We start from the raw sequence: 26,671 nt of genomic DNA on the forward strand, positions 1-26,671 counted from the left end.
CCCTTACTCCTGTCTGATCTCTCTCTCTGATCTTTGCCCCTCCCCTCCAGTCGCACAGCAACCACGGACTCTCCACTCCTCTCCCTCCTCTGGGTTTCCCTTTCTCCTTCTCTTACTACTCTGTACTCTCTAAAACCAAAATATTCTGTTCAAATTATCATTTTATTAAACAGCTTTGTAAGAAGGAAATATTTCATATTGTTACACTAACACATACATTATGGGGTTGGGGGTTCGATTCCCAGGGAACACATGACAGGTAAAAATTTATAACCTGAATGCACTGTAAGCCAAATGCATGAATTTAATAAATAAATTTTATGTAATTTAAATATAATTATAAATATATAAAGTACATAAATTATTATTAAAGGCAAATAAGCTTCCTTATGTACTGTATAAACACATGCTGTACAAAATCATTATTAAAAAACAATTCAAATATGAAAAAAAGAATTATTTAAGCTGCATGTTTTTCTCCATAATACCGTGTTTATTTTTCACACACATATTTTATACATTAATTTTATATTTACTTTTTAAGTTATATTAACATTTTAAGACTGTTGTCCCCGGCACAAGATGATCATCAAATTTAGGGGTCTCTCCCATTAAGGAGCTAAAGTTTGAAAACTACAAAGTCAATCCTGCCAAAGAAGTCAGATCCTGACTTTCCTTCCAGGCTAAAGACTTCCTGACCAACACCTCCGTTTACTCTGACCCATACACAATATAGAGGACCAGAGGATCAGCCTTCTAGACCTGCCCAGACCAGAATATCCAGCTAACCACACACAAACTATGCCAGCGACGTGTGAAGGAAGAAAACACTGCAAGAAAAGCAAAAGAGGTGTTTTGGGTACGCAAACACACAAACATTATCACACAGCCCGTATGCAAAGGAAATGAGGGGCTGAGAGATCTGCAGGTACTTAAATTATTCCATGGAATTAGGACTTTTTTTTTTTTTACTGTCTTTTATATTTTCTCAAATATCCAAATCTGAATGCATGAGTGTATGTGAGCATTTAAATCAGCTCTGTGTGTCTCTAATTGTATAAATGTATCTAACCCCAGCGAAAATCCCACATAGACTTCCTTCTATTTATGACAGAATGAGCACTGTCCCTCCAACTTCAAAACACGGGTACATAGTAAGATCAGTCAGGTTGTTTGACTTTCACGTTGGGAATAGCACACAAATTCAGGCTGTAAATATACAATGTGTGTAATCAGTGATTAGACTTTAAGACTGAAGCAGACTGTGACACAGTGCTTCAATTGTCCTGGAAAACCTCCGTACATCTACACAGCCAGATGTAATAACAAACAGCTCCTCTCTCATAAAACACACAGCTAGAAGATCCAACCTTTATCCTCAGCACTGCAATCAGTGGCCCTCAACGCCGTTAATAATTCACCAGGGCCAAGCGGCCAGCTGCTGAGATAAAAAACCATCAGTAGGAATAAAGACATATAGTCTGACCAACAGCTTTAACATTTACCAAAACTAGCTATTAAACAGCTTCAAACAAAGAGGTCAAATGCTTCAAACTAAATAATGAAGCACTCACTATGCAAATGTAATGCTTATACGCTATGCAAACTCAATTTTTTACAATTCAGTTTTTCTTTCAGGTAAACTACTGACACAGTACAGCAAAATAACAACAACAACAAAAACAACAACAATCAATCTCTCTTAAAGGGATAGTTCACCCGAAAATGAAAATTCTGTCAATAAATACCCACCCTCAAGTCGTTCCACACCCGTTAGACCTTCCTTCATCTTCAGAACACAAATTAATATCCGTGTACATACGTTGCATACATTGCTTACACATATGATATGCTCCAAAATGGCACTGAGGTAGTGGAGATGCATTTTTGAATAAAGTTGTTGTTTTTGTTTTCTTTGCACACAAAAAGTATTCTTGTAGCTTCGTAAAATTACGGTTGAACCCCTGATGTCATATGGATTATTTTACAGATATCTTTGCTACATTTCTATGCCTTGATCTTGTAAGGATCCTTGCTGTCTTTGGAGGTCTGAGAGCTCTCTGATTCCAAAATATCTTAGTTTGTGTTCCAAAGATGAACGAAGGTCTTATGGGTTTGTAACGACATGAGGGTGAGTAATTAATGACAGAATTTTCATTTTTAGGTGCACTATCCCTTTAATAACTTACAGCTTACTGAGGTCCTGATAGTAAAACCATTTTCTATTTTATCATATTTCTGAATGTAATTGATCCCTGTGGTGGCAAAGCTAAATTTTCAGCAGTCTTCAGCAACTATTATAAAATGCTGATTTGGTGCTTAAGAAACATTTATCATCATCAATGTTGAAAACAGTTGTACTGCTTAATATTTTTGTGGAAACCATGACACCTGATTTTTTTTTCTTTGATGGATAGAATGTTTTTTTAAATATACATTTTCAGTAACCTTTTCAAAGAAAATATTATTTTTGAAGTTAGCTCTATCGCCCCCTTGAGTACAAAGCCTTTTACTGCCACATCAAGAATGCATCTTTGCACAACTTGTACTTGTACAGAGTGTGTTTTTGACCTTATTGTCCTTTACAACAGCAAATCAGCAGCAGGCTTCTAGAGTTAAAATGGGACTGATGCTAGAAATGTTTCTGCCTGTTGACACGGCAGGTCAGAGAGGAAACCTGAGCAGTCTTCTGAAGGAAGATGTGTCATGAATCTGTGCACATGATCATTCATCCCAAAAAAGGGGGAGGAGGAATAGTTTTCACCACCCGTGTTTGGAGCATTCTCTTTAAATACAGGTAAAGGGTTAACATTCCCAACTTGGCTTTGCTAGGACTCAAAATAGGTCAACACTATGGGCACCAGACTTTTTTAATTAGCAAAAAAAATTAAATAAAGATAAAATCTAAATAAAAACCTTAAAAAAAAATAAAGTAAAACAATGTATGCAGTCAGATTTATCTAAAAGTGTCTCTCACATTTAAATTAATTCACTTAGCATTCAACACTTTCCTTCCCATGTTTTGCTTGGAGATCTTTGTTTACCAAATGAAGTGGCTTCCAAATTGGCCGAGCGTTGAGGAACCATTTTAATTAGGCTTTAAAATGTAAGCGCTTACCAAAATGCCAAGGGAAGGACTTTATTGTGCTCTGTCCCCGCATTTTTTACGAGTTGGGTTTATTTGTCCTTGTGAGTATGAAGTGTGTGTCTGTAAGACCATAAAATATGTGTATTTGTGGGTTCGGTTGCTTATGTGGGAGAATATTGCAAAATTGTGTTTGTTTAATTCAATATGGTCTGACCACTGAATAATGTTTATACTGGAAAGATGGAAACAATGACGAAAAGAAGCATTGAAGACCAGAAGAGGAGAACAGGAAGAAGCCGTTAAAGATAAGTAGAGCTATCAGTGCTCTCATCACTTCTTATTCACAAAGACATCATCAGTTGACCCATAACTAATAGAGCCCTCTGGGTGACCTCTGACCTCTGGCTCCCATGAACCTGAGAGGCTGGCCATCACCTCCAAAACAAGCTCCCGCAAATACTTGTTGACCCAAGGTGACCTCCTCAACACATTCCTCTCTCTCTGGTATGCTGCACAGGAATGAACAGAGGAACTCATATTAAGCATAAACCTGATCTGCAGCTGTGAAACCAAACATACACTCCAGCAGGCCTGGTGTGTGTAATACAATACTCTTATAATACTCTTTACTACCGACTTATAAAGTCCATCTTGGTTCTATATATTAATAAACAAGACACTAAAATGTAATTCAATAGCATATTCTAATGTCATGCAAACCCATTTAAACCTGGGACACAACTTATTTTTACTTATTTTACTTATGTTTTACATTTCAGAATGATAGTTAAAGAATAGAATCAATACAGCATATTGTGTTACTCATAATAAGCTAACTTGTGCATGCAGTTCGATTATTTAAAAAAAGAATGCCAATTATGCATCTGCATTCATAATATTACTGTTTGAGCATAATAGATTTCTGACCCCAAACTTTTGAAGTGTGGTCTGTCTGTTTTCAATAAACTTTATTCTCAATGTTATAATTCACCATTAACTTTGTCCAAGAAGAACATAGGTTTATAGAATGCCCATAATAACAGCCGCTGGCTTGTAGGTATTCTGCAGGATGTGTGTCCATAAATGTATGTTTTTCCAAGCATGTCTCTGTGCGTGTGTGTCGTGAAACCAAAAGCCATAAAACACCCCAAAAAGTTTGCTTTATTGTCTCTGAGTCACTCTGTCCTATGATTCTGCCCACTGTGGAAAGCATTGGTATATTTAGACAAATGTTATTGTCATTAAAGGGATAGTCCACCCAAAAATGAAAATGTTGTCATTATTAACTGTTTTGACCGTGACCCTTATGCAGTTTCAAAACTGTATGACTTGCTTTCTTGTAAGGAAATGTAATGTTTGAGTGAAGTCAGACAACATTCTCAGTCCTCAGCCTGGAAACTCTTCCAGCTAGTTGATAACTGGGAGGAAGAATCATGACTGGGATGAGAGCCGTATCTCTCCTGAGAGGGTGCCAGGGCCCTCAGGAGGAAGTTTCCTGGTAACAGAGCTCAGTGTCTTAAGGACAAGCCCTGTTTCTCCACAGATTTCTGTTAGTACTTCTACCTGGATATAACAGAAAGCAAGAAATAGACTGGTATTGTTTTAACGCCACTTTATTGAGATCATGAATTATCTAGATCAGGGGTGCCCAACCCTGCTCCTGGCGATTGACTGTCCTGCAAGGTTTGGTTCCAACCCTAATCAAACACACCTGTCTTTAATTTTTAAGCGAGCCTGAAGACCTTAATTAGTTGCTTCAGGTGTGTTTGATTAGGATTGGAGCTAGACTTTGCAGGACAGTCGATCGCCAGGAGCAGGGTTGGGCACCCCTGATCTAGATGTATGCCATTTTCGAACTTGCAACCTGCAAAGATCTTCCATGATTAGATCATGTGAGCTGAAATCTGCTTTATGGTTTTAGTTAAATGCATTCGTTAACAAAAACTAACAATGAAAAATACTTTTACAGCATTTATCACTCTAAGGTAATGTTCATTTCAACATTTACAAATTTACTATTAGGCCTACATTATAAAAAGTTTTATCTGTTAATATTATTTAACTTATAGTGAACACAAATGTATTACTCATTGTTAGTTAATGCATTGCTATTGTAAATAATTCACCAATAATTGAAATACAGTCATGACACTCCTGAGCCTGTCTGCACAGCGACCACTAGGGGGCGGTACAATGTCTAAAATGCTTCATCTGGCATGTAGAAATGGTCAGAAGGACACAGCTCTTTCCTTACACCATATTAAGCATGATAAGACTCTGCCAGGTGCCAAACGAGAGACAATATTTTTTTATCAAATGCCATGACATGTACTGTTTTTCACATGTGTTAAAAAAAGCATCTATCTTTAAGATAAATAATACTAATAACTGTCATTTAACGGAAGAAAAATGTACTCTGCCAATTATTTAAATGTCAAACTAAAAATGCTAATGCACTCCTTCCGAAAGAATCCCTGTAAAACCAATTAGAAACAGCCCAAACCTGTTATAGCATAAAGTAGGGCAGGTGTTGACCCTTCACCCCTGAACAGTGACCCCTGCATGCTCAGTGTGGGGTGGAGGATGTTGACATTTCAGTGAATAGAAACAAAAGCCATCTAAAACCAGTCAGATGGCCTGATAGAGTCAGCTCTAAAAGACAAGAGCCTTTATCAGGGAGCTTAAACTCCCTAATGACTAATGCACGCAGACAAACACAATACAGACCTTGTGCACACACACTCACGTTAGCTCACAATGAAACAATCCAGAGGACATGCTAGCTAAAGCACAGGAAGAGAGTGAAAATCACTGACACAAAGATTTGGATGCATAGTATTAATGAGTGACTCTCAAATGGAGAGTCTGCTGGCCTGATATGAGAGTTGTGGACAGCAGGGATAAAATTCAACTAATCATATAATCACGCATAGTTAGAATAACTCATCAGCTAGTCTCATATTTCTGTTTTCGGTCTGTTATATCACATTGATATCAAAGGTTTATGACTTTTTTTAGGCATTTAGAGCTACAAAGAAAACTACAAAGAATGTTGTTTTCAGTGTCACATGACACTGTAGTGAAAAATCACTCTAATATGCTGATCTGCTGCTCAAGAAACATTTCTTATTATAAATGCTGAAAATGGTAGTGTTGTACTTTCAATTTTAATCATTTTAACACATCCTTGGTAAATAAAAGTATTTTATTTTTTTTATTACCCTGGACTTTTGAATTGGTAGTGAAATGTAGGATTTACAGATTAGCTGATTCTATAGAATTTAATTTATTTATTCATTTAAAAGTTAGAAAATAAAAAAATGACAATGTATGTCTGTGGCATGTGCTGATTTAGATGGCAGTGTAAATGTTTGTGTGTGTCTGACGGAGTGATGTGACGTAGGGGTGATGTCTAGATTCCATCTGTTCTTTGGGCCATCCTGTCGGCAACCCTTTCCCCTTCCTGTAAGTGTGTGTCATGTCACAACAGAGGGGTTTTGCTAACATTTGTCACTGGTGGGATGCACCGCTAAAGGGAGGTAGAGAATGAAAGGAAGGAAAGGAAAAAGAAAAGTGTTGTATATCCAGAAGTGCTTCTTGGCCCCTTGTCCCTCTTTTTATCTTGCCATCCTGGAAAAAAAAGGAAGCTTAGGGCTACCTTGAGAGTGGCCGTATGTGATCCTCCACATATCCTCTGTATGTTACGCCTATAAAGGTCAAAGAAACCCTGCATACCGTTCAAGATATCAGCTTCAAAGGTCTTGACAAAGTCAGGCCTGCCTGCTTTTTCTCGTTTGGTTCCCAGCAACTGCTTATACACCACTAATGTATTACAACATCAATCACACACAGTATAGCTAGAGATATTACTCATTAGCAGAAGTCATCAGCTCCACCCTGATCCACGATATTAGTCACACTGAGCGCTGGCCTGTGTGTGTGTGTGTGTGCTCTTGTTTTTGTGACTTATCAGGACACAACTCTGTATAATGACATGGGTATGACACAGGTATTACAAGGAGAGGGTGATTATGAGAACATAACCCATGTCCCCATTTTTCAAAACGCTTATAAATCATACAGAATTAGTTTTTTTGAGAGAGTAAAAATGCATAAAGTTTCCTGTGAGGGTTAGGGTTAGGTTGTAGGGTTGGTGTAGGGCCATAAAATATACATTTTGTTGAGTATAAAAACCATTACGCCTATGGGATGTCCCAACTTTCCACAAAAACAAACGTGTGTGTGTGTATGTGTAGGTGTGTTTTGTATGGAAGTGTGTGGTAACTTTTGTTGCCATGTTTGCATGTTTCATGTGAGGTTTTAAAAGCATGCTGCTGAACAAGTTTTAAAACGACAGCCAAAGTTACAGTAAATGTTTTGCTGAATTCACATTAAATGTTAAATGTAGCTCAAATTCATAAAATATTAGTCTTCATCAGACAGACTAATGTTCTTTTTGTCGGTTGGTTCAAGTTAGTTCAACTGTTTAAAATAACAAATACATATTTGACGGTATTTAAGGGCTAAAAATATAGATTGGCTTAAACATATTACACACTAACTGACTGATTCATCCATTTGAAATAATTAATTTGTATAATTATTAGCACAGATAATGCTAGAAAACCTGTTTGCATTGTAACACTTTCAGATAAACATAATTTATAATTTCCAAAAATTCAAATCCTTGTGTGGAGATTTGGTCCTTACTATGTAGCATAAGTACACACACACACACACACACACACAATGTTGATGGGACTCAGGTCCCACCCAAATGTTGTTGTATGGGATGCACAAATCCATGCAAATGAACATGTTAATAACTATGAGGCATGACCTATGAATATGTGAGTGTGTGTTTAGGTGTGTGTATAACCGGAACCGCCCAGGGCATTTTCTACCCTAAAGAGTGCAGGATCATCACAGTGAGCTCACAGGACTGGAATGAGACCAGGACAACAGATCTGCTCCACAAACAAATGAAAAAAATGCTGGAAATCGCAGTGATGACTTGAAAGTGCCAGACTCTCTCTGTTAAGTACTTTTAAAATAATGTATTTTTGTGACATCAAATCTTTAAATCCTATTCAATAAATTAATTGGCAGAAAATAAACAAAAAGTTCCTTAAGCATTGTTCTACAGTACTTGATCAGACTAATAAAAAAATAATCTAAAATAGTAAGGCATACTATTATAATTTATAGAGAAAAAACCCTCCTTCTTTGTGTTTTTCTTTTCTAAGTAATTGAGTTTTCTAGTTCCTGGATAAAGAACACTGTGTTGTGTAAGCAGGCAAAATCTTTTTCATGAGTGAGGACTTTTCCAACTTCTTTTAGTTGGCCACAAAATCTCACATTTGTCTTAATGTTTGTGCAATGGCTAAACAGAGAGGAAAGCTAGGCTTATCTAATGCTGTTGGATTAGCATACTAAGAGACCTGGAGCCCCCAGGGAACCTCTCAGAAAAGAGTCACAATCAGGAAGGAGAATTAAACTGGCGTGGACTCCACATGTCCCATTGATATGTTGACAGCCAACCTGGCAACCCGCCACAAACCTCAACGGTCCTCCAGAGAAGAGAATCACCAGTGTGGAGCCTGAAAACACGATGATGTCTTGTGGGAAGTGCCAGATTCACTTTGTTAACTACTGCTAAACGGTCCGTTGGTGGCATCAAATCTTTGAAACATATTCAAGACTTTAATTTCAGTCAGTTAGCAGCAAGTAAACAAAATATCCTCAAGTATTGTTCGACTTGACATGACCAATCATTAAAGCCCCTTTCACACTGTATCTCGGACCCTCAATATTTCCGGAACATTTCCGGGTCGCCTTCTGTGTGAAAGCAACCACGTCCCGGAATTGATTACCGAATTGAACCCGGGTCGGGGACCTAGTAACATTGCGGGGTTCGACCTGGGACGAGCGCTGTGTGAACAAAAGCCAGATCTAATTCCGTATCGATGTGATGACACGCGTTATCGCGCAACTCTTTTACCGGCTGTTTTGAAGGAAGATCAACATTCGACGAAAACATATGTGCAAACTGTAATGAAGCAGAGATCAGTTAGTTCTACCAGAAAGACTCGGAGAAGATATTGAAACAATTCATACATTTATTTATGACCCAGCAAGCTGTATGTTTGTATTTGGCGTAGGCCCCATTCGTAAATAGCTGTCCGAGGGTACGGATTCAGTATTTCCTGCCTGAAGATGAAGGCAGGGGCGCAGCCGACCCCCGTGACGTTTTAGGAGGGACCATCCTGGTGGTGGTGGGGTGGTTGGAGGGGAAGAACATCCTGTGGTGGTAAGGGAGATGGAGAGAAGATGCTTGTTATTGTTGAGGAGGAGCCAATCTTGGTGGTGGAGGGGTGGGTGGTGGCGAGTGACGTATTCAGCATCTGCAAACTCAGACAAGTGTAAGCACAGGTTCTTTTATACTTCTATTATTAGAACGTGATTGGACGATTGAAAAGGTAATAGGTGACGCTAACAATTGAGTCTTCCTGGCAGAACTTATGCTAAAGCTTCCATTTCTTCACTTTCCACGCTGACGCCGAGATCGTTTGCTTCCTTCAGTGAAAGTATACGTGCCTAGCGTTGTCGACTCGTACATTACACGTCACGCGCTGATGTCACGTGTCGTTACGGGATCTTCAAGGGTTGTGTGTGAAAGCACGCACATATACCGGGTCTTCACTGGCAGTGTGAAAGTGCCAAATCTAGCGACCAGGGAACAATTGCAGGAACACTTTACCCCTATATTTGCCGGAATGGCAGTGTGAAAAGGGCTTAAGCGTGTTCACAGAGACGTTGACAGTGAAATCAAATGTCTGTGCAAAACACAATTTTGCTGCCGTTGCTGTTGATAATAGCCACATCACTGAGATGCATCTTTGAAGGTGGAGCTTTTGAAAGAGGGGCATGTCTAATTTAGTGGGACTAAAGGTTTCAATTAAAGATTGATTTAGTGTTAAATTAATGAAAAAAAATATAAGCTATAGTAATACAGTATTGTTCAAAATAATAGCAGTACAATGTGACTAACCAGAATAATCAAGGTTTTTGGTATATTTTTTTATTGCTACGTGGCAAACAAGTTACCAGTAGGTTCAGTAGATTCTCAGAAAACAAACAAGACCCAGCATTCATGATATGCACGCTCTTAAGGCTGTGCAATTGGGCAATTAGTTGAATTAGTTGAAAGGGGTGTGTTCAAAAAAATAGCAGTGTGGCATTCAATCACTGAGGTCATCAATTTTGTGAAGAAACAGGTGTGAATCAGGTGGCCCTTATTTAAGGATGAAGCCAACACTTGTTGAACATGCATTTGAAAGCTGAGGAAAATGGGTCGTTCAAGACATTGTTCAGAAAAAACAGCGTACTTTGATTAAAAAGTTGATTAGAGAGGGGAAAACCTATAAAGAGGTGCAAAAAATGATAGGCTGTTCAGCTAAAATGATCTCCAATGCCTTAAAATGGAGAGCAAAACCAGAGAGACGTGGAAGAAAACAGAAGACAACCATCAAAATGGATAGAAGAATAACCAGAATGGCAAAGGCTCAGCCAATGATCACCTCCAGGATGATCAAAGACAGTCTGGAGTTACCTGTAAGTACTGTGACAGTTAGAAGACTTCTGTGTGAAGCTAATCTATTTTCAAGAATCCCCCGCAAAGTCCCTCTGTTAAAAAAAAGGCATGTGCAGAAGAGGTTACAATTTGCCAAAGAACACATCAACTGGCCTAAAGAGAAATGGAGGAACATTTTGTGGACTGATGAGAGTAAAATTGTTATTTTTGGGTCCAAGGGCCACAGGCAGTTTGTGAGACGACCCCCAAACTCTGAATTCAAGCCACAGTACACAGTGAAGACAGTGAAGCATGGAGGTGCAAGCATCATGATATGGGCATGTTTCTCCTACTATGGTGTTGGGCCTATTTATCGCATACCAGGGATCATGGATCAGTTTGCATATGTTAAAATACTTGAAGAGGTCATGTTGCCCTATGCTGAAGAGGACATGCCCTTGAAATGGTTGTTTCAACAAGACAATGACCCAAAACACACTAGTAAACGGGCAAAGTCTTGGTTCCAAACCAACAAAATTAATGTTATGGAGTGGCCAGCCCAATCTCCAGACCTTAATCCAATTGAGAACTTGTGGGGTGATATCAAAAATGCTGTTTCTGAAGCAAAACCTTGATTATTCTGGTTAGTCACATTGTACTGCTATTATTTTGAACAATACTGTATATGAATAGATACACGCTATGTTCAGGAAATATTGAGAAAATAAAATTTAGAAATTATAATTTGGTGTTAAGATATGTGAATGTGAATATTTGAAGAGAAAAAAAGCTTGGTGACCCATAAGGCCACCAAAAGAACATCATTTCTTCAGCACTGAGACTGAGGTGATTAATCTAACTGAAGAAGAGAGGAAAAGAAAAGCTGAAAGTGTGAGTAAGAGCAGCTGAAGTGTGAGGGCCTCCAGCCGTCTCCTTTCTGTTTAAATAAACCAAGTTGAAGAGCAGATCCTTACAACTCTCTCCCAAATTCCTTTGTCAGCGAACCATACGCTCGCACTCTCTGCAGGCCCATTACTGTCTGATTTAAGAGGAGGTGAGAGAAAGAGGGTCAAGAGAGAAAGTCAGCCTGTGTTATGCTGATCAGGCAGACGCATGGCTGAGAGCCGTCTGTTACCGTGACAATAGGGCGGCCGACACAGGGCTGGCGCTCTGCCCTTTGCAGCGGGAAGCACGACAACTCACACACGCACAGACACATCCAGCTGTCAGACACAACTGACGCAAGTCGATGAAGACGGCAGCCCGATGTGAATGACAGAGGGTCGCTGGGATTTCAATGAGGGATGTGGCCTCAAGGCCGACCCCGATGTAAGAATGACAGAAGTGTGATCTGTCATAAAGACCACGCGCAGGGTTCGACATGGCCAGTCTTGTTATTTTGATGGTACTAGAAGAGTGTATTATTTTATTTCTTTAATTTTTCCCCAACTTCTTCCTTTACGGACACTCTCGGCCTAATATAGAGAAGAATATACAGTATATGGCAGTTTCCTTGAATTAGATATAAAATGGAGTTGTCTGATCATTCTGCCATGCTACTGGAAGAGTCCAAATGACATTAGCTGCAATTTTAAGGAATTAAGGAAGTCACGTGATTTTTGCCTGCAATGCTTTACTAACAATGCTAGATTCATGGGAAGTGCCATATCTAGGTGAAATCAAGGCCACATGATCACAGTTCTCAGCACAGATTTACATCACAACACGAGGCAGTGACTGGATGCATGTGTGCTTGATCAAGAGAAGATTATGTTCACCTTCATGTACAAATAGACAGTAGATTCTGAATTACTTATTTGCTAGACTAAAATCAAGAAGCGAACATCACTGCAACAAAGTGCGTGATGTTGAGAGTAAGAAGACAGAAGGCTGCACAGAGTATGTGTAGAGGAATGTTTTCTGCTCGTCCAGCATACCACCTCGTATCTCTCCTCACAGACTGATAACAGAGGCAGAGTTAACCAGAAAGAGAAAGAGACAGAAGTTGTGACAGAAGGAGCATAATCATAAAGGACTTAAATAGGCCCTATTTTGTACTTGCATAACATTTTACTGAAAGTACACATAAATGTTTATCAAAGCAAAACAATTAATAAATAAGTAAATAAAAATAACTATTAACTATTTCCCAAACTCTTATCTGAGCCTTGCAATTAATCAAGCTATTTATGTTTTCCTACCATGTCTTTTTAAAGAATATATGTAAATTATAGGTTAACACAGTTTTTATGAGATTTTTATTTTTATGGCTGGGTCTCCTTTCTCCCAGGCCCAGGACAACATTCCTGGTCGTACCTCCCTAGCAATGGAATCCTGTTTTCCATGATATATCTCCTATAAACATTCAAACACAGACGGCTTTAGGCAGACAGGTCCTTATCTGTCTACAGGTGTGAGAGAGCAGGACCGCTGAGAAAGATGTTTGGTTCTTTAACTTTCTCACAACGCTCATGTTTGTATGAAAAGCTTTAAATCACTTTCTTAAACATATAAAACATAATTGATCAAAAAAATAATAATACTGTTTGTGTTTCTTACAATTGAATTTATAATCAATAAATACATAAATAACGTGAACACTACCAATTAATATTTTGGAGACTGTAACATATATTTGTTTTTGTTTTTTAGCAAAGGTGCATTAAATTCAAAATTCTAAAGTGACTCTTTAAACATTTATAATGTTATAAAATATGGTTTTTAACATGAATGCTGTTGTAATAAGCAAAGAGCACTAAAAAATAAGTAAATAAGTTATATAAGCAATATTACTGTTTTTATTGTGTTTTGATCAAATAATAGTAGCATATATTAAGCATATGAGACTTTTAAAAACATTAAAAAAAAAAAAAAACTAACCATCCCCGAACTTTTGAATATTAGTGTACATTTATCACAAATAATGTCATACATGCTACACATGCTACACATTTCATAGGAGCATGTTACTAGTTTGGACAGGGGCAATATATATGAAAAAAAGTTTTCTATTCCCATCCCTTAATTCCCACTGGACAGTAAAGGAAATAAATATAGTTTGAAAAAAGGAATGAGAAAGGTGGAAGAAAGGAAAGCGAGAGTGAAACTATGAACATAGATGGATGGTTTTCTCTCTCCTCAGGCAAGAACAAGAAGTAATAATGTGAATAATATATGAGAGTTAATAACCCATGAGACGAAGCAAAGAATGAAACAAGCCCAAAGGTTTTCACACAAATACACACACACACACAGTGGCACAAGCTTCACTTTCTCATAATGACCTCATACCTGGATCATTTTACATCCAACCTCACATTTCCTCTCAGGGAATAATAATTAGATTGGCTGATTAAACACCAGACAATTGCAAGGTCCTTTAAAGACTCTGACGTTTATCCCCACCCAAATAAACATTGATGAACCATGTTCCACTTTCCCCTTGACTGTCCCAAACCTTAGGACATTTTCCACAGCCAGTTTCTTGAACATTCCTATCCATCTCTGGGTTTAACACCAGGGTGTAAATCAACCGCCCTGACTGCACAGACAGCCACTCATGGAGAGCAGGCCTCATCGTGCACACCTTGACCCGTGAGGTCCAGGAATAAGGGCTAATTTCCTGTATTACACCCACACAGAGCAGTGGATCATGGATCATGTCATGTGATGTATGTTAGTAGAGCCAGACTTTCATTACATCAGTGCCATCAGTCTCCATCCCTCTCTCTGTGCTTGCTTTGGTGCACAAAATCCTCATCACCATCAGTTAAATTTACTCACCCTTAGGCCATCCAAGACCACTTGCTTACCAGTGAATGGGGGCTGTCAGAATGAGAGTCCAAACAGCTGATGAAAACATCACAATAATCCACGACTTCAGTCCATGAATCAAGGTCTTAACTTAAACACCTTAATTAATGGATTAATTTCTTATAACCATGCAGCATTTTACTCACAATACATTAATTGGACTGGACTCATATGGATTATTGTGATATTTTTATCAGCTGTTTGGACTGTCATTCTGACGGCACCCATTCACTGCAGAGGACCCACTGGTGAACAAGTGATGTACTGCTAAATTCCTCCTTCATGAAATATAGTCAATAGTCCTTCATTTACAGTATGTCATGAACACGATTTGTTAGTTAAAATAATAAAAATCAGAGTTTTAAGAATGGAAAGCTACGTATTGTTTTCTTTTCAAACGTTCAGTATAATGAATAAAGGCTGTATGACTTACCTGGAGCAGGAAGAATGCACACAGAGTTAGGAACAGCAGCATAAAGGGAGAGAAAGAGACAGAATAGACTAATTAGCCAAGTAAATTAAGAACAAAACCTGATTTATCAATTAATTCTACACATAATAATGTGTCTTACTTGTGTTATTTCAATGCACATATTGCCTTTTAAAATCATTTACAACCAATCTGGTAATTGTTATCTCATGAAATGCCTTATGTCTACGCAGTAAGTAAGTACATAATATGCAATCATACAGGCCCTAACCTGCTATTCACATATTCACAGATGGCTGTTTACACCTGTTATTAAAAATGCATCCTGGACACTGGATTTTGTCATAGGAAGGGTATCTTAATTTGTGACTAAAAAAATGTTTTAATGGTATTAAATTTGTCTCTCACAATTGTTTACCTTTTATTTAACTGTGGCAGGCCTCCAAATTACATCAGTCAGAATAAAATAATAATATAGTAAAAAATAATAATAATACTAGATTCAATTCTGTCAGACATTTAAAAAAAAATTAAATTCAAGCAAATCTAACCCTTTTTTGGAGACCGAGCTGGACATTCAAACCTGATAATGAACACTGTCAGAATGCTCATGTGTGTGTGAGGAAAACACAGGGAATGCAGGAGGAGGGGTTTCTATCCAGTATTTGTGTTTAAGGATGAATGAGTAAAACCTCTAGATGTGGAATGCAGTTGAATTAGCCTACCGCACAAAAGATTCTTCATACCCCTCCACAGCTGCCCACCAATTCTACTTAACCATTTTTTAAAAGGCCTGTATAAGTCAGGAGAATAAACTTTAATATCTCTCTAACATATTCAAACAAACAACAGATTTTTTTTTTTCGACAGTTAGCGAAGGTCTGATAGTCTTAACCTTTTTTGCTAATTTTTTTCTGCCCACAGAGAAAGGTGGCACCTCATCTGTACATCACAGAAATGCACTGTGAGGTATCAGCTGTCAAACAAGAATCAGGGGAGGAGTCATGGACAAAGAAGAGGTGGAGTTAGAGACTTCTGCAGGGCAGCAGGAAGAACTGTATACATATTTTAAATGACATATTGCAATATACTGTGATGCATTATATAATGGCTGTAACTTTTTTTTTTTAAAACATCTAGCAAAAATTTTAAAACAAAGCAAGTTTGGAAGAATCTAAAGAAATATACAAATATATAATCTCAACATATATATATATATATATATATATATATATATATATATATATGACCGTATATATATATATATATATATATATATATATATATATACGCATGACCGTACATATTGCGATTTATCCAACTATAACGCATAATGTAATGTAATAATATGTAGACACAGACATAATCTTTTACTTAAATACAAATAAACAACACTTTACACTTTTGCATTCATTTATCTTTGAAAAAAGTAAATCACTCCTAACACAGCCTCAGTATACTCAGTTAAGTTATGAGCCATAATAAATAAAGCAAGCACATGCTCTCATTCACTCCCTCACTGGCTGTACCTGAGTAAGGGCTTGTCCTCTTCCTGTAGCCCCAGAAACGGTTCTCTTTGACAGGCATGACCGTGTCCGTTCATCCTCCCTGAGCTCCACAAACACTCACGCTTCCCCACTCTGCTGCTCCAAACACACACATACACACACACCTCCTCCACACCACGTCACACACTCACCCCGACGTAAAGGGGAGAGGAGTTGGGGGTTCACAGAAGCCTGACCGCAGTGACCCCTGCCAGGCAGGTTGCCAGGGAGATGCCGCACCATCTGAGGAGGCTTGCGGTTGCTAGGTGAGCACCGCTTAAACATCCTTAAACAGCTGAAGACGGTTATGGAGCTCATAATGTAGTTTGCCTCAAACAAACCAATAAAAGAAAATCTAGTCGTTTGAAGAGGCTGCTTCAGAGAGATGCATGGGGACACTTGGCTCTCAAAAAAGCGTAAAGGTTTTATAGCTAATGGCAGGGATAGAGGAATTAATAGGGATATACAGCAAAGTATAATAAAAGGTTCTGTTTAATCAGTTATTGGGATTTTCTGGATCACACCAGATCAGACACTCGACCACACAAAGATCCGAAACCATTTTTTGGTTCATCAAGAACCCTTCAGAGAAAAACAATTTAAACAGGAAAAAAATAATAATAATACTAATTAAATAATCAAATGAATTACATAATCTATTTCTTAAAAATATATTATTGTATTTATTAACTACAGGGAGAGAGAGGCACAACAGGACTGGGAAATGACCAAGGCCAGACTCTAAACCTGGTACCTATGGATATGCATATTTACACAGCTTTGATGAAGAAGACAATTTTTTTATGGCTTGCATGCAAAATCCAGAATTTTAATGATTTTTCCACAAACAACATCATCAGTGTAGCCAGATTTAGTCAGAAAAAGCTTGAGTTGCATTGCTATTTGTTATGCCCATGAGAGATTAATACAGTGCTGTGTGATATTTCAAGCATAGATACAATTTGGGGAATCTTAAAGTGTTGCCACATGCTGGATGGCACCAGCTTTCACACAGTCCTGAGTGCCTGTGGTCTCATTATGGCCAATGGCAGCATGGGAAGACTCCAAAATCTCATCCCATCACTGCCCACAAATCAACCAGGGATTCAACTGTGAGCTAATTTGTTCATGACTTTACTACTGATGACTCTGCCATGTGGCGGTTTGGGAAAATTATGCACAAAGAAAGGTTTATAAAGTTAACAAATAAGTCACACAAATTCCATGAAGATGATACAATTCAAATTAGTGAGTCAAGATTATTTTGCTTGTTAATTAACAGCAACATGTTGCCAGAATTTTCTTTCATACATGACAATGTTGTGATGTTTCATTTCAGAACTTGTGTTAGAACAGCCAATACGATTACAGCTTCGTGTGCAATGTTCATCTTTCTGGGCCATCCTTGGGCTAACATCCATACTAAAAAAACTTTTTGCATGTTCATTGCAAAGCTGAGTGAATGATGTGTGGAATGTAATGATCCACGTGCAAGATTATCATCTCACTACAACAATCCCAGATCCCATAAAACCCTCAGGCACAGGCACACCTAACAGATTCATGACTCCTCTACATTAGTCAAGCAGAACAGGCACCTTCTATCATTTCAGAAATATTAAACCGATGCCCCAACGAGATAAGAAGCGAGAGATGGGAACAATGATAGAATGATCTACAGTTTATAGGTCAAGTGTCATTTACATGTCATAGATGGGATGGGGGCCAAACAACTGTTCTTCGAACTACTGAGTACACAAACTACAGTACGTATTTAGCCTTGGCATCAGTGGTGACATGAGACTTTCAGACGCTGTGCTTGTGTGTGTGTGTGACTGAGATCTCAAGAGGATCAGTAACACGTCTGACCCTATGGCTGCCGCTCCTTGCTTTTGCACATTGGAATTCAGTGTACTGTAAGTAAAAAAATATATATTAAAAAAAAAACAATGAAAGAGGCAAAGAGAAGTGCAGACAGGGAGTGAACTTCACCCAAGTTCTAACTAACCAGCACCAAACTCCCCCTTTTCTTCTCTACATTTTAAATCTGAGTGCAATTTCAAGCGTTTGGAGACTTCAGGGTGTGGGCTTGAGGGATGTAAATATAGACCCACTCCAACTCCAGCACTGGCCTGCCCAGGCCACATCAGTCCTGGGTCAACCCTGAGCGCAGAGAATATAGTGTGGAAGTGTCTCAAATTAGCTTATTGCTCCCGGTATACTTCACAACCTTAATGCCACTGGAAGAGTACCTATTTATAGACAGAATACAGAAAGGAAGTGAGTGTACAGAATGAGTCCAAGCCCAGTTCTGGGACATAGGTGAGAGATCAATAGCATTCATTAAATATGATGGGAGCCCAGAGAGTAAGTGATGTGTGCTGGGTCCCTGTCCTACAGAACCATGGATGATTGACTCTTTTGCGCTTAGTGAATGTCACTGAGTGAAATAATGTACATGTTATGCTCAATTATCTGAATTAAATAAAACATTTATGGAACATTTTATAACATATTTTGGACAACAGTTGTTAAGATTTTGGAATTTCCCCATTCAACTAAACAGAAGGTCCTGTATGCCATAAATTGCTGCTCTGAGGCATTACCAATAGATACTGAATGCCCTGACTTTCTTTGAAAGGTTCTTTGGAGTAACAATAAAATATGTGACCTTGGACCACAAAACCAGTCATAAAATGTATAAAGATGTATACATCATCAAGCTGAATAAATAAGCTTTCCATTGATGTATGGTTTGTTAGGAGATACAACTATTTAAAAATCTGTAAATTTTAGTGTGCAGAAAAAAAAGTATTTAAAGTTGTTCAAATTAAGTACTTAGCAATGCATATTACTAATATAAATTGAAGTTTTATATATTATCGGTAGGAAAATTGACAAAATATCTTCATGGAACATGATATTTACTTAAAATCCAAATAATTTTTGCCATAATAGAAAAATTTATTATTTGACCCATACAATACATTATTGGCCATTGCTACAAATATACCTGTGCTACTAATGACTGGTTTTGTGGTCCAGGGTCACATACATAGGCATAAAGATGATTTTAAGCAACAATTGTAAATGCTAACCATTATCATGGACATTCAAGTAAATAAAGAAAAAAAGAAGAGAGCAACAGATTTCAACTCAACTCAAATCAGGTTTAGGCTCCCAGCTGTGTTTTCTGGCATGCATGTTGGCAATTCAGTAGGACGTGTACAATTACAAAATACTACGCAGACAGGGCTACCGTTAAAATAACTGGCATCTCTGATGGGTTCCAGGTGGGTCTTTGAGACGGTATCCTCCTACTCGTTACGGAGCTGTGCACGGCACATGTGGAATCACTCTGGTGAGATCCACTCAGACCTGTCCCCACCACCACCAGCAGCATCACGCCTGTATCACTGTCTCTGTCCGGAGGCGTCTTCACTGGGAGGGGTGGTGGGGTCGGGTCTCGGGACCCACTCAGACACCGCATAAAAAATAGACTGGGTGTGCCACCATATGCTTCTCAGAAAGATGGGGGATGGATAGAGGGCGGTAAAGGAAAATGGAAGAGAGGAAGGTGCTAATATAATGCTTATAGTGCCTTGGGAAGTTTTTCTGGATTCATCTACTGGCAGATACTATTAAGAAGCAAATAATGAAAATATATATACTGAACTCAGATCCACTCAAAGTGGGGAAATGGTGCTTGGTGGGCCCCATGTCTGCAGGACAGAGAAAAGCAGCTGTTTTAGTTAACACCACACACACTTCCTCACACTCTCCTAGGCCAATTAAGACACGTTGTTATGTTGTTAGTGAATGCTTACAATAAACTCCCCCTCTCTGTCTCACACACACACACACACACACACACACTCCCAGAGACGCCACAAAAAGAATGTAACAAATTTCAAGGATCTGTATAAATCAGGATGTCTGTGTATTTAAATGAAATAAAGCTATAATGAAAATTCTGTCATTCTGACTCACTTTGTTTTTGAAAACCTTGTCTGACTTTCTGTCTGTTGTGCAGAACAGAATATTTGAAGAACCATTTCTGTGTCTTTTTTGTTTAATGGTACTCAAAACTGTAAATTTACCAAAGTTCTTTAAAATATCGATTGTGCTGAGGATTTTTTTATTTTATTTTTTTGGTGTTGGGGGGGGGGACTTTCTATTTAAATTTAAAGAGGACATTTCAATATTTAAAAATGCAAATTTAAAGAAATTAAGACCAATGCATCTGTGCCATATGTAAATTGACTCAAATGAAAACGAGGCTGTGAGGGATAAACAAAGTCTGTTAAATTAGTTGCTGCAAAAATACATCTTTTAAAAAATTTCCAGTGAGCATTAAATGCATAAATAGCATAAAAGCATAATATTAATTAAAATGTTTGTTTTCACATTCTTCTCCATTGATGCCCATTTAAAAGTAGCCTTGTAGTGACAGAACTAAATATAGCATATAAATAATTTCATTATTTGAAATGTAGTTACATATATTTTATGAAATGTGTCTGTTTTACCCCTGTTGGCAGTTCTCGTACTTGTACCACAGCTCAACAAATTATATTAAAGATATATTTTATAAATTGTACGATTTTGTATTGTATAACAGACAATATTTTACGTTTGTGAAGAGTGAATTTAAGACATTTTAATCATTTTAGGGATCCACAGATCCCCTGTAAATTCAAACAAACTTGACTGAAAAAAGACATAAAAGAGACATAAAAGACTATTCACAGAAAAGGAAAAGCAGACTTGGAACATACTAAAAGTCAAAGATAACATATGTCAGAGAAAAAAAAGGATAAAGAAGGGGTAAAAAATCGTAAGCAAATGTGAGTATTAGAAGAAAAAAGAATGAGTAAGAGAAAGATGTACAGCATTCTCCTCTCAAGACTGACATTTAAATCAGACACTGTAAAGGCTGTCAAATTGGCTCCCTGTCAGAAGAAGAAAAAGACTTCAGAAGCTCTGGACTAGGGTCCCAGCAGACCATAGATCCCCCAGAAACCGCAGCCGTTCATGGGCTGATTAACCCCACTCATGCCCGTACTCTCCAGCTGCAGACACTACCGTGATCCCAGAGGAGAGAGAGAAAGAGAGGAGCTGAAGCAGGCTAACTAGGGCCAAGCTGAAGGCTAGCCTCAGAGCAACTATGGTGATATTTATTTGATGTTTGTCCACTCAATAGAGGAGTGTGAATAAAAGATGAATGGAGAGACACAGATGGAGGAAGGGGAGAGATGGCAATGGGGGTGGGATTTTCAAGGGAGTTCAAAGTTAGGTTTTTATTGACTAATAATTGTATTGTTTTATCAGTGTTGAGGATAAATTTTATAGAAGTTTTAGTGCTTTAAAAGGGTTCGGGTAGCAAGGACAATTCTGCCATCATTTACATCACTCCAAACTTGTGTAGTATGAATGAAATTCAGATGTACTACATTTACAAATCATGTGACCTACTGCGTCACTTTATCTGCATTCATCAATCCTCTCCCGTGGCATCATGGGATAGTAAAGTGTCCATCCAATGCACACTTCAGTCTCTTGCAAGCAGTATTTTATGAAAACTAAAAATCCAGGCATAGTAGGCAATTGTTTTTGCCTACTATATAATATAAAGGCATACTCGGACGCAGGGATTGTGAGTAGTGTGTAAACTTAGTAAGCTAGTTGTCCTTGCTAAGTAGCTTTCCTGACACTGAAATACATATATTTCCATGCACACTTTATGCACACACAACGTAGGTCTACATGTCTTCTTAAGTTCCCAGGGCAGAATTCCACACATAGACAAAGGGGCTCAGGAGGAATCCTAAAGCGATTAAGCAGGTGAAAAACGAGACAAGTACCAATTCAAAGCAAAACAAGAGCCCCACCCAAAGAACCTGAACTCCCGCTCAGGGCAGCGACAGCAAACACTGCTCAGATCCTTCTCCCAAAGTCTGAAACACTCCCTGGTGGTGTTTGCATGTGGATTAAATTTGTCATGATTCAACTGCTGTTCTCAGGTCTGCCTGAGTGCTGGATACAGGAGAGGCAGATCTAATGTTTCCTGTGAAGTGTCCAGATTTCCTCAGTCTCTTGATTCTTAATAACATGCTAGACATGACAGACATTACACTGTGTGTGTGGTACGATTATGATTTGCTCTCTGAACCATAAATCACTACTAAGATTAGCTTTGAGTGAATGCAATAGTGATACTGCTGTTTGAAAAGGGTTTGACTTTCCATATATAAAAGTTAACGATTTCGGAAGTTGAATAACAATGGCTGCCAACACCCCCCGATGCATTCATACAATGCTAACAGATAGGGATGGGCGATGTCGTTTTTTTGATGACATTCAAAATATATCTCTATATTTATATAGTCTTCAGTGTCACATGAGTGGCGGCACAAATAAAATTTACGAACCAGAGTTTTATGATTTAGGGCCCTGTGATTCCCACAATAAGGAAACAGGTGGAATCGTGCAATCTACTCATAAAAACCTAAAAAACATAAAATAAATAAAATAATAATAAATTATTGTTTTATATGAAATAAATTCTTTAAAAAATGCTTTTGAGTATTAAAACTTAATAAAACCATTAAAATGGAATTCTGAAAATTAATGGAAAACATAATTTGGTTAACATACAACTTAAATTGAGAAAGAAAATATTCAAATGTAATTGTTGATAAACTTGCTGTTAAATATTGTAAGTTTCATGCTTTCAATTAACTGATTAATAAAATTAATTAAATGATTAATTAAATCAAATAAAAAAGAATTTGGTAATAAATATAATGGATTTCATCGGGCCGTAATGATTTATTTACTTGATTCACTGAAATAAAACTTTTACAAATATTTCAGATTTCATGAAAATAAACCAAACTTGTTTTACTATTAAATTTAAAGTCATATGGGTTATTAAGCAACATCTTCTTAAAGAAAATAATGGATAAATAAAATGTGCCACAAATTCATCTCAATACAAACAGATATTGTTTACATTTATATTGTTGCCACAAAAATAATAAAACAAAATATTGTAAATATGCAATAAATTACCCAGTTAAACTATCAACTGCACCATATGTAACACAATACAGTAACTCAGTACATATAGAGTGGTACATTTTTAGAAGTCAAACATCTGGGCAAAATGGCGATCAAGCCCTTAAATAATTGTTCTCTCACACGCAACAATGACCAACACATCACATTTCTCTGACTTGAGGCCAGAGAAACTAAGTACAAAGGAAAGCAACATGATGCTTTTGTGTCCCGGTTATGTTTCAGTTAAGTATCAGTGCTCATCCACAGAGGAAGTGAGTTTGTGAGGGATTTTCCATGAGTGTGTGAGTGTCAGAGGTCCATCTCTCTACAGGAATGAGATGTTGTGCTACACAGACAAAAGTGTTTTATGAGGACGGATGAGGTCTGTTCTGTCTACTGAAGTACTGAGGAGAGTATCAGTACATTCCTCTGGTGTCTGGTAATCTGTCTCAAACAGCAGCAAACATGATCTTGAAATGAACAAACCCCTCTATGTTTGGGGAGGCAGATGAAGATGGATCAGAGTTGCCCTGCAGTTGAGAATTTGTATGAATCATGTTCACATCATATCCAAAACTGAGCTATTGGTCAAAGCACATCAGACGAGTCCAGTCCTTTTTGCTCTGCTATGTTAGTAACAAAAATATCATTAATAAGGTGCAAACCAACATTAAAAGACATACCAAATATACTTTATAGAATATGTTTTGTTTGTTTGTATTAAATTGTTTTAATTTTATTTGATAGTCTGCATTGCAATTTACATGAAAGATTAAATAAGTTAATATTTAATAAGTAAAAATGTTCAGTATTCAGTATTTTGTCCTTCAGATAGATAGATAGATAGATTACCTCTAGTGCTAAAGTCAATTTTGTTTGCTGTTGAAAAGAAATTACATAATTGTCTCATGCTCAAATTCCTATCTAGCCCTTACTGACAATACACACACAGCTTCTACGCTGCAGACACACTGACCTAAAGACACAAACACACACACACATACACACATATGTGTTTCATACAAAGACAAGCAGGAGAGCGGGTATAACAGAGAAAACATACTTCTGTATTTTTAGCTCTTTCTCATCCCACAGGACTAAACCATGTCTGAAGAAAAAGTGCAAGCTCTCCAGCAGTGGTCAGTATAAATATGCTGAACAGGCATGAATCTAAAACACATCTGACCACACACACAGACACTTTTCAACACAAAATGTTTTTTGTTCTGAGGGGTCGAGGTGTATTGTAGGGATCCGGTGGCTGAGTGTGTGTGAAAAGGTGTTTTCATATCATTTTACTGCCTGTGTGGTGAAGTGTTTCCACACCACCAGTGCTTCCGGAAAAACATCCTCTGTTAGAAAGTGACTTTGTTGGTGAACTGTGGTACACGTATGTCAGCAAAGTTGTAGGAGGGCAACTAGTGTGTGCATTCAGTGTGTATATGCATGTTTAAAAAAGAAAGAGTGCGGAAAAGTAAATATAAGCCAGGAAGAAAAAAAGCAAGCTTTTCCCTATTGTTTGGTGATGGTCATTTAGTGTTGTTTTAAACATGAACCTGATCTTCTCTTAAAGGGATAGATCACCCAAAAATGTAAATTCTGTCATTAATGAATCACCCTCATGTCGTTCCAAACCCGTAAGAACTTTGTTCACATTGAAACTTTCTGACCCTGCATACAAAGCAATTCAACTGACATGTTCAAGGCCCAGAAAGATAGTAATGACATTGTTAAAATAGTCCATGTGACATCAGTGGAACATCAGTAATTTTAAGAAGCTATACGAGAATACTTTTTGTGCACAAAGAAAACAAAAATAATGGCTTTATTCAACAATTTCCTCTCTTCTGTGTCAGTCTTTGATGTACATTCACTAGAGGATAAAAAAGAGAAGAAATTTTCTTTTTGAGAAATATCTTAATTTGTGTTCCTAAGATGAACGAAGGTCTTACAGGTTTGGAACAATACGTGGGTGAATAATTAATGATAGAATTTTCATTTTCGGGTGAAATATCCCTTTAAAGTAATGACTGCTGTGACTATTGTGTTGTTCCACAGTGGGACTCAAAGAGAGAGGTGAAATGAATCACTCTAACACACACACACACACACTCCACAAAAAGTCTATACTCCATGAAGTTTCCTCCATGTGCTTCCAGACAACTGTTCAAGCGTCAATAGCATATTGTAATTTTTTAAAGGGATGGTTCATTCAAAAGCCCTGTAATTAATTTCACAACATTGTTTTGTTTTCAAACCCATTTGACTTACTTTCGTCTTTGGAACACAATAATTCAGTTTGGCCTATCATTTGAACATAATGAAAGTCAATGAAGACTGAGGCCCTCAAGCTTTGAAGTGACACAAAGGCACAATAAAAGTGATCTTACAAGTCTTCTCAACTCTTAATTTTTTTTTTTTCTTTTGTGAAAACTTTAATTTGTCACCCCTTTGGCTTGAGAGCACACGAGAGTTCCTGGGCAGAGCTGTGAATGTTTTTAAAGAATCAGTGAATCATTCTTTATAAATGAATCATTTAGGGCTGGGCGCTATATGGGGTTGGAAGGTTAAACCGATATTTTCTTTATAAGTGATTCAATATGAGGGAATACCGTTTATATCAATATACAGTAGTTTAATACGAGCGCATCTGAAAATATAGGGAGGACACAGACTGAGCTGCTGTGGAGAAAGAGCTTAATCCAATTTGTTCTTAACATGTGACTAGCTTCATTAAGGCCTTTAAAAACTGGTAAGACATAGTTTATAGTTTCGGTTTGCAGTAGTTTAAGCGATTCCGTCCATCATATGCTCAGACAGACAGGCTGTGTGTGCCTCCGACTGAGACACAGGCTACTCGCGCTGTTTAAAGCGTTTGAGATGTGCTGTCTTCCTGAATGCACTTCTTACTGTAAATGTTAGAAAGCCATGGAAATATAAAAAAATTTTTTGTCAGAAGTGCATGAGCCTTCTGTTCTGGGATTTTTCGCTAAACTTCAGTGAACGAGAAACGCCTCGTGCATGCTCACGAAACAGACAGCGCTATATTAAATAAGAGCGCTATAATTATAATCACACAAGTCTATTTTTATGATAGCACTGACTGTAAAGAGACTGCAATGGAATAATCAAAATAGCCAAACACAACTCTGTGCCTT

The 26,671-nt window shown here is 37.7% G+C and overlaps 1 protein-coding gene across 1 annotated transcript in view; it reads right to left on the reverse strand.

The window, feature by feature from the left end:
• Nucleotides 1–26,671, reverse strand: part of nhsl1b (NHS-like 1b) — an 88,538-nt gene that overhangs the window by 48,194 nt on the left and 13,673 nt on the right. The window lies entirely within an intron of this gene.

This window comes from Carassius auratus, chromosome 20 (genome assembly GCF_003368295.1).
Source record: "Carassius auratus strain Wakin chromosome 20, ASM336829v1, whole genome shotgun sequence".
Taxonomy (NCBI): domain Eukaryota; kingdom Metazoa; phylum Chordata; class Actinopteri; order Cypriniformes; family Cyprinidae; genus Carassius; species Carassius auratus.